Below are 10574 nucleotides of genomic sequence, written 5' to 3'. Positions count from 1 at the left end.
ATGCTCATTTGGGACACTTTCTCCATCAGCGAGCGAGAAACACTCTTCTTAGCAATGTTAGGACTAACAAAGATAGTCTCTAATGGCGGCTCTCTGTGATCTGGTTTCAAAGCCTCGAGCCAGGGTTTAATTGCTGATTGTTTTTAATGGCAGATTCGGTTCCCTCTCTGATTCGACTACGATTCGCTGTCGGCGCATTGAAGTCGGAGGAAGCGTACGCCTCTTTTGATGGCTCTGTGCGTTCCATTTCCTTGTTAAAATTCAAACCAAATTTATACGACCGCTAATAGAGAACATTTCTGAAATGGCAAAAACAGTCAACAGCGCATTAATAAGCGTGGATTTTCCATACGGGGCCATCAGTCACTCGCTCTAGAGGGATCTCTGGTTTCAATAACGCTCTATAAACACTTAAGACAACAGAGCGAGTGTATAAACCAAGATAAAGGTCTGTGTATTGCGTGCATGAGCTGCAACAGAAACACTCTGGCCTGCCTTGGTCAAAAGTGGACAGAGACAGGCAGAAGAGACTGTTTTGACTGCTGTCCAGAGCGGCGGAGCTGTTCGATTAAACCCCCAAGTACATTTCTCATTCTATTTCCAGGCATCGGGCGCACACAGAGTGTGCTAAACCTCAGCTGACCAGTGGCTGTCTCGCAGACATCGACTGACTCACACGTTCGTATTGAACTTCTATGAGAGACCCAGCGGGGATCTGGCGGACTGGTTGCTAGAGAGACTCGATGAACTGTCAGGAAATGACCCACAGAGCTCAGCTCTCTCCAGACGGGTTCTCTTCAAACATTTTGTTTGTGCCCCAGAACGCTTTATGATTTTTTTGAGCACTGTCCTTTTGTACGCGTTTATACCTAGAGAGAAAAAGGGTGTCCTCGCATGAACTTGACAGAAAAACGAAGACCTTTCAAATCAATAGTGACTGTTTGTAGTGCACTAAAAAAATTTTTTTACATTTTGCTGATTTTACACAACTACATTTTGTAGAGAAACAAGTGCCATCTTTAGAATTTAGTCTTTGACCCTCTTTTTTTGCGTAGCTATTATGCTGCGTTCACACCAAACGCGAATATGCGTCTGGCGCGAGTGATTTCAATGTTAAGTCAATGGTAAGACGCGTTTACGCGCGTCTGGAGTTCTTGCGGCGCGAATTGGCGTTTAGCGCGGCGCGGTAGACGCGAATTCGCCTCATTGAGCGTCTGGCGCGTTACGCGCGATACGCGAGAATTGTGCTTTTTGTGCATCACGCGTTTGACGCGAATTCGCGTCTGCCGCCCGAGTTGAAAAATCTGAACTTCTGCGTCAATTCGCGCCGCGTTAACCAATCAGGAGCCTGCTTGATGCTGTGGCGGCAGGCCCGCCCGGAGTCACTCATTCAAATATGAAACATGAATACCAAATGCCTAGTGCAGTTCTAATGCACAACAAAGCAAGTGTTTTATCACATATATGACACACATTCATTTTGTATTGAATGCTATTTATTCCATATCTAAATCTTAATTATATGAAACATTAGTATAGTGTAGTGTGTCTACACTATAATAACAGAACAATAATAACTATAATAGTGTGTATACTTTAGTGTGTCTGGACAGTGTTGTGTGAGGAAAATAAAGAAATCACAGGACAGGTTAAATACTTTTGGAGGCTGGCTCCATTTATCATCAAAACAAAAATAAATAACAGATTTTACAGTAATAACCTGAACAAAAAAATGGCACAGACCTATAGAATTATTATACATCAAAAGAGGAATGACATAAACGAGTAGTTCACTTTTAAAATGAAAATTCTGTCATCATATACTGCTCCAACGCACAGAGGGAAGTTCCACCGCTCCTGAAATCCCCTCGCTCCGATGCGGGAAAGCAGGTCATCGAACTGGGCGCGGGACAGGCGGAAGTACCGCTGAAAGCGGCCGTCATCCAGGCGCAGCTCTGGAGCAAGTGATGAAACTCGCCGAACTGGGTTCGCCTCCGAAGGGTCTGGTGGACCCAAATACGGCGACGATGATCCCTACGCCGCTGTTCTGCTCTCCAGAGCAAATACAGAGCGGTGACTCTCTCGATAAATGACCGATCAACAACAGAATCTTGTAAAAAGATGGCCGCCAACGGGGTTTGAAACTTTCGCCTCTGACGCGCGTGACGCGCGTAAATTTCGCTTCAAACTTTTGTTTTTACGCGCGTCGATTTTGCTCTTGACGCGCGAATGAACACAAAGTGGTCACGCGAATAACTAGACGCGGCAGGCGCGAATTTAGACGCATATTCGCGTTTGGTGTGAACGTTCACCTAAAAAGAAATTACCCCATGATTTACTCGCCCTCAAGCCATTCTAGGGGTATATTACTTTCTTCTTTCAGATGAATACAATCAAAGTTAAGTTCAATTTAAAAATGTCCTGGCTCTTCCAAGCTTTATAATGGCAAAACCAAAAAAGTGCATTAATCCATCATAAAAAGCGCTCCACACTGCTCCAGGTGGTTAATAAAAGGCCTTCTGAAGTGAACTGATGCATTTGTGTAAAAAAAATACCCATATTTAAATCTTTATAAGCCGTAATCTCTAGCTTCCACTATGTGGAGTGATGAATGCGGAAATGCAGAAGAGGGAGCAAAACAAAACACATATCCTGAATTAAATGTACAAAAGGATTTGTAAAGAAAAATGTTGAAAACCCACAAAAACGGTCATGAGGGTAAAGTTTTGTAAATTGAGATTTATACATAATCTGATGTATGGTTTGTTAGCATAGGACAATATTTGGCCGAGATACAACTATTTGAAAATCTGAGGGTGCAAAAAATCTAAATATTGAGAAAATCACCTTTAAAGTTGTCCAAATGAAGTTCTTAGCAATGCATATTACTTATAAAAAGTTTTGATATATTTACGGTAGAAATGTACAAAATATCTCTTTGATCTTTACTCAATATCCTAATGATTTTATCAAAGAAAAATGTATCATTTTGACCCATACAATGCGTTGTTGGCTATTGCTACAAATATACCCATGCTACTTATGACTGGTTTTGTGGTCCAGGGTCACAAATGTTTGTGAACAAAACTTACCTACAACATCCGCTGGAACGCCATTCTCTTGTGAACACGTACAACAGTTAGTGGAAACTAGAAATTTCAAAAATAAAAAAAATAAGAAACATTGTTCATTCCTCTCCTGCGGCTATTGTTTATTACACACAACATGTGTCTGGCTTCCAATTTCATCTGCGTCCAGCTATTTTTATCTGTACAAAACAACTTGTTTTGCTGCTTGATATTGCAAACTGGTGTGTCTTACCATATTATTGTAATGTTTTATCTTAATCATGAACACAATGGTTTGTAGTGCAAACAGTTTTACCGTTAACTGCACTTTGTCATTCTTTTCGGTATTTCCCTATACGACAGCTTATCAACCGCAAGTCTCACACCCCAGCAAACATTGGTCCGACGGCGACGTCCTGTCCCTGGCCAAAAATAGTCGCGGTAGGACGACAAAATATGCAAAAAATTTTAACACAAAATATTTCTTAAAAATGCATTCAGATGCATTTGTACATGTCTACAATTATATGTGGTTGCATGTAAAGTTGTTACTTTGACTTTTAGCTGAGTGTAGTTCAAAATATACCCGGTTGTGATTCGGTTGTGAAAGGACGTCCAGCAGGTGACGTCTTTTACACGTGCATTTATAGTCCATCGTCAACCTCTATAAAATCCTTATGAAATATGCAAAAGCAATTGTGCTTACATTCACATTCACATTGGCATACTACAGTAATTAATTTAAGTGCCCAAAGTAGTTTCATAAGAGGTTGTTAATAGACGTCCACTGACGTACTTTAAACGTTTAGTAAGACCCATGCAAACCAGCACGGAAATCTTTATTTAAAAAACTTCCATTTGTTTTACATCTTGTTTTATGTCAAATTCTATTCACAAATTGCTTGTAGTTAAGTGTGAAATCACTGCATTTACCCATTATTCCACCAGTTTCCCATTACAATATGATTTAATTATTTCGTTTTTAATGATTAAATATATATCTATATACATAAGTAAGTCACAATTTAAAGTCTGAGCTGGATGCAAAAACTGCTGCCAAGATGTTGTTACAAATTCTGGCGATATGGTATCTCTATAGCAGATTATCTCGAGATATGACAGTTTGTATACTCAAAATTCCAGATCAATAGGTGGCGGTAATGCATTTATGCTGGTTTGGCAAAATCGCCAAAAACACCAGAAGAAGAGGAGTGAGCCGTAACGTACACCAGGAGAGAGTTTTTTGAGTTTACAAATCATTAAAAATTCACCGATGGGTAAGTACATTTTGAGGTATTTTATTAATGTATTTTATTTTTACTTGTTTTACTCGGAGGAACCAAAAGCAAGTATAAGCACACTGTCAAGTTAAATTAACTTGGGCTAAAGTTAGCTAGTATGCTAAAAGGTAATGTTTAATGCTATGGTCTTTTTTAACCCTAAAAAGAAACTCATCTGTGGCGCATATATATATATATATATATATATATATATATATATATATATATATATATATATATATATATATTTCTTTATTATTAGGCAAGCTATAAAAGGGAAAAAACAATAGTTAAATGTATATATGTACTTTGACATCAATGACATGCAGCACATAAGAGCACATCGGTTGATTAAACATGTTTAAAAATTAAATTAAAAAGTACTACTCAGATGTAGCATTCTGAAAGTTTATTTCTGAAAATAAATGCAATGAAAGACTGTGATATGTTAAAACTGTAGGAGGAGCTCAGGAACAATTCACTGAAATCTGTAAATTAATTTGAGCATGGCTGACTTCAATAAGTGCTTTAAAAGTATTTTGTAATTTCAGATTTGCTAAACATGTCCTCTGACTATCAAAGAAACTGGAGATGTCGAAGGGCAAGAGTTGATGCCTTAGCGGAAGAGGACAGCAGCTCAGAATCCGAGGGGACATTGGAGCCTGCCTTGGTGTTTTACAATTTCAAATAGGTGGAACCAGATAATTACCCCATGCCATCAGCAAGTAAGGAATATTATATGGTGTTTGAAACGCAGGCCATTTATGGGAAATTCATTAAAGCAAAGTTTGCAAACAGTCCGTTTGTAAATCTTTTATTAGAGGTACAAGTAGTTGTTTATCGATAATCTAATGCCAATATCGATATCATTGTTTTTGTTTGCTGTCAATTCTGTCTTGCTCTTGATTTTCCAAAACATTATTACATTATTTTGATTGTGGTGTCACTTTTAGGTTCAGCAACTGTCCAGAGTTGGCCGAATGTCAGTCAGAGACTGTGTATGAACAGGTATGTATTTACCTAGCATTGTTTGTGTGTTTTGCTGTGTCGTATTTCAGAAAAAAATGACAATAGTAACAGTATCCACAATAATAACCTCAACCTTTGGTAATACTATAATTCTGTCACACACTATATCTACTTATATAATTGCCTGTTTTTGTGTTGAAGTTGTAATGTCTGTGCTAAATCAGGTTGTTCGTAGGACTTAAAACAAGATATAAAAACATAATGTTAGTGTAAGAAATGAATGAGTCTTTACTTGTCACAAAAACTTTGGATAGGGATAGAGCACTTATTACATGATAGAGAGTGGTTGTGAAAGTGTATGTTTTAACACTGCATGCAATTGGCAAGCTGCACAGTACTGCTAATTTGTAATACTGACCTTACAATGCATTTTAATATTATGACTGAATCGTTTATTTCGCAGAATCATGTCAAATGCCTTAATGGCAAAATTCAACATGCAGGGTGGTGGCCAGCTGGAAAAGGCTGCATTCAAGGCTACACCTTTATATAATATAATACAAGGTAATTTGTGACACATCGTATGTTCCTTGTGTCTTATTTAAAAGACCTGTTTTTATCAGAAATGTCCAAACGCATAATTAACATGTTTTAGTCCCGGTGTTCTCATATGTGGACATGTATGAAATCAACATCCTGCATCACGAATTAAGTCGTCACTTTGTTTTGAAATGCATAACATTTTTCTGAGATGTTGATTCATGACACACAGTTTAAAAATTAGACAAATTTAAATAATTACAAATTATCTTATTTCCATAAGAGTGTCACTACATTACTTTTAGACTTTTTGAAGACTAAGGAGAGGGAGTGGTCCTGGTGAAACATTCAATCATTTGGTATCTCAGAGAAGCTCATGTTCATGAAATGGATGGGAAAAGTCTTGTTCGACTGCATTGTACAATTAGTTTGATAGATAAAAACACTTTAAAAATAACTGCTTGTTTAACTTTTTGCTTTTTACATTCATATTTTCTTCCCTCAGATGCTGTGAAGAGGTGGAACCCCAATTCAACGGAATCGGAAATTGATGGCGCTATGGCTGAACATCTAAAACATGCTCCAGGAAGAGCAGGGGGTGGGGGTTATAAAAAATAAGTTTTCGGGTGAAAAAGATGTGGGAGATATTTGTGACAGCTCAATTCCTTAAATTTAGTTATGAAACTGAATTTGTTTCGTGATGAACATGTTAATTTTTCCTGTTTCCCAGGTGAATTTGTATTAAAACCATAAAATAAATGTGATAAATAAATTGTGACTTTAGTTCATCCCGTTATCTTTGATCATTTGTAATGAACTACTAAAATGTTAATAATATAACACTTTATTTTACAGTGACCTTGTTACATGTAGTTACTGTAATAACTATAAATTATGCATAATTGCATGCATCAAACCTTAACCTTATATTCAGATGCAGTTAATTATATTAAGTACTTAAATGTATAAGTAAAGTAATGTGTTGTTTGATCTACACGTGATTATAACGTGTTCTATCTAGACGTTTCGGTATGACTGGGCCGATTTTGGCCCTTTTTAGAACCTTTGTCAAGTTTAGATGCTTAAACGTCAAAATCGCCTGTTTACGATTTAACACAATTAGTGTATGATTATTTTATATGCAGGCTTATATGCCTACACTTATGCATAAACACACCATATAAACATCCAGAAGAAGACTAATTCTGACGTCCATGGACGCGCTGAAGAGACGTGGAATTCACGGCCAGAAAAGACGTCGGTTCAACTTCCATTTTGGAACTATTTTTCAACCATGACGGGACGTGTCGGACGGACGTCTTTTCAACGGTCAATACACGTCCAAATGTTTGCTGGGACATTACCAGAAACAGCTTGCTTCCACTTTGAAAAATAAAGTGGATGCTAGACATTGTCATATGTAATTCATAATGACAACTCCTCAGTAACTGATTTAATTTTCTAAATTAAGTGCTTCTTTTCGAGTCATACATCACTCAAAGTAGAGTTAGTCAAATGTTGATTAGATGCTGTATTGAGTTTGTTCAGTGAACCATTCAATCTGATTAAACCAGTAAGTTTGTGAGTGGATGATTCGTTAAAAGAAATGCTCGTAAGAGTCATTTGGGATTCAGGCTAAATGTGTGTTTGCTTTTGCGAGAAGCATGCGAAGACAACTCATTTTGAAAGTGTCTTCTGCATTTTTCAACTGTCTGCACATTATTGTCATTATACAAACACAAATCTGATTTCTTGCTTAAAGTTAAGCAGCTCCAGTTTGACTGACCGCCGCCACGATGCATGAAACACTCGTTTCAAAAAGGAAATGCTGTATTTCTGTGAAACATAAAAGCTAACATTTTTAAAGAATACTTTGACTTATAAGAACAGTTTGTTGAGACCATGCTTGTTACGTTCCTAGTAAGACTAGAAAACACTATAAAATGTGACTCTGGACCACAAAAGCGGTCTTAGGGGCCGTTCACATGTCGCGCCTAAAAACGCGTGGAAAACGCTAGGCGCGCCGCTTTCTTCCTTATCAACAAAGCGCTCGGGCGCTTGCGCTCTGGAAGCGTCTGCCGTTTCTAAGCAACCATCAGCTGCGCTCTAGCTCCAAGCCTATGCGTCTCCATGCATTGTTTCTTCTATTAGCGTCAAAATAATGGGGGCTTGACAAATCATAAAGTTCAGGAAATCCCTGGACCACAATGATGAGCTGCTCCTCCATGTTTCTGCTGGTTTCAATGTAACGGAAAAACGTGAGGTAGCTGATTGGTTAGTTCATGTCACATGACCTGCGGTGCGCTTGCAACATTCTGAAAAGTTGAGATGTTTTTAAATCGATGCGGCGCGGACGCGCCTGGAAAAAACGAGCGCGTCGCACCGCGTGCGCGTCGCGACCGCGTCGCTTCCAATATGCGCGCGCAAGCCGCGCGTCTCCATTTGAAATAATGTGAACGGCCCCTTAAGTAGCACAGGTATATTTGTAGCAATAGCCAAAACTACATAGTATGGGTCAAAATGATCAATTTTTCTTTTATGCCAAAATTAGGATATTAGATAAAGATTATGTCCCATTAAGATATTTTATAAATTTCCTAACATAAATACATCAAAACCTTATTTAATTATTAATATGCATTGCTCAGAACATCTTTAGAACAACTTTAAAGGTGATTTTTCTCAAAATATAGATTTTTTTGCATGCTCAGATTCCGGATTTTCAAATAATTGTATCTCGGCCAAATACTGTGCTATCCTAACAAACCATACATCAATCCTTATAACTGGTTTTGTAGCCGAGGGTCACAAATACTGTATAAATATAGTCCAGAACACTCAAAACATGGTGTACATTGTATTGGCCATATAATTATTTAGATTTTTGAAGCTTGACTCTTTGTGATCACTATATGAACTGATGTTTAACTGATGTTGGAACCACATTGAGATAAATTATAACAGAATTTATATTTTCAAGCGACTATCACAGCTAACAGGGAACGTTCTCACAACCTTGAGCAATTGCTCACAATCTGGGGAACTTCTCTCAAAGTTATGAACAAACATTCTTCCAGTAATGCTGATAGAATGTTTATTTCTAAGTTAGAATGTTTGATAGAATGTTTGTTTTCCAAATTATCCGCTCTTTATTACGTTGGCACAAAAACATGATTGATACATTGTTTATGGAACGTTCTTCTGAAACATTTTAATTGGAAGTTTAACAAAGATGCTTTGGAGAACATTCAAGAAACTTTCCCACATAAAGTTCTCTTAATGTCGTCTTTAAGGTTCACATAATCAAAGAAAAAAGAATGTTTTGAACATTCAAAGAATGAGAATTTTAGCAAAACAGCATTTTGAAAACAATCATTGTCTATATGTGCCACAAAATAATTCGAATCTTTTGATCTAAAACCTGACCATGAGAAGGTCAATGGATTTTAACTCCCTCAGCATGACTATGGGAAAAATTCTCTCCTCTCTCGTGTAACGTCAGCTGTTTCTTAACATCGTTATAGCGGCTGTCTGCTATTTTTTCCAAAACAAGCCAGAGACAGTGACACAGTGTTCACTCTTGATTACTATCTTCCTCGTTGCAGTCATTTCAGATATGATTACTCTTCCCTGTTTTTGAGCCATCACAGATGCTGCCCAGCAGGTATCGGCCAGACCCGGGCGCCCATATTCCCCCATGACAAAACAGCCCGTGCCCACTGCTGATTCAGCTGCCCGAAGAGAGGAGACACAGATCATCCCTGCCAGCATAGACACACCTCACCTTACTGAACACAGCCTAGGTCCATACATCAGCCAAAAGTAAGTTAAACACTGGATTGTCAGTTTGTAAAGAGCATAACTTCGAGTCTAGACAGCTGTTGTCATTAAACCTGTTAATTTGATATTTAAAGGCGTCTGTGCACAATATCAGATGAGTTCCCAGACTGTCTGAAAAACATCTCTGTGGGTTTGAATTAACGATAAGCATCTAATGAAGCCTTGCAAGGCAAAGAGGTGGTGTCGCTCTCCTTTCCAATTAGCCGTCTGTGCGACTTCCTGGCAAATTAGTTTCCTCGCTGCAGCTCAGACAGTTCCGGTGGCTTCTGCAAAACTTGGACTGGCTTGTGTGTGTGTGTGTTCAGGGCAATCTGCTTGTGACTAGCAAGGAATAACAAATTCCTACTTTAAGGATTCAAAGTCGAGGCCAATTAAGTTCTTAAAAGGTTTTCAGAATCCCATCGAGTTACAGATTTAAAAAGCCAAGATTTACATTTCTGTAAAGGTTTTTCCAGAGATTAGTTTCAATGCTGTACTTTTTTAAAATCTGACCACAGTCACTGAAGTAGGAGACGCATTTGATTCAGTTTTTACTTTTTATATTGCATCTATACAAATAGCATCATTAACTTTATATACATTAAACATTTACATACAAATACAAAACTATAGCTTGATCTCTAACATAAAAAGACAATATATGGCAAAAAAAAAACAATGCTAAGGTTGATATTATTAATTTTTATACAATATATGATAAACTAAATTCTCTGTGGAAAAATATTAGCAAAAAAGGGGGTATATTTAGATTTTTAGAAAACACTCAAATCTATTACTGTCAAAGTGAAAACAAATCAGACATTTTTGAACATTAGTGAACATTAGATTGCAAATAAATAAAACACATGCATGTTTTGCTGCTTGGGAGATGACAGAA

Source organism: Garra rufa, chromosome 23 (genome assembly GCF_049309525.1).
Source record: "Garra rufa chromosome 23, GarRuf1.0, whole genome shotgun sequence".
NCBI lineage: Eukaryota > Metazoa > Chordata > Actinopteri > Cypriniformes > Cyprinidae > Garra > Garra rufa.
This window is presented reverse-complemented; position numbering follows the sequence as displayed.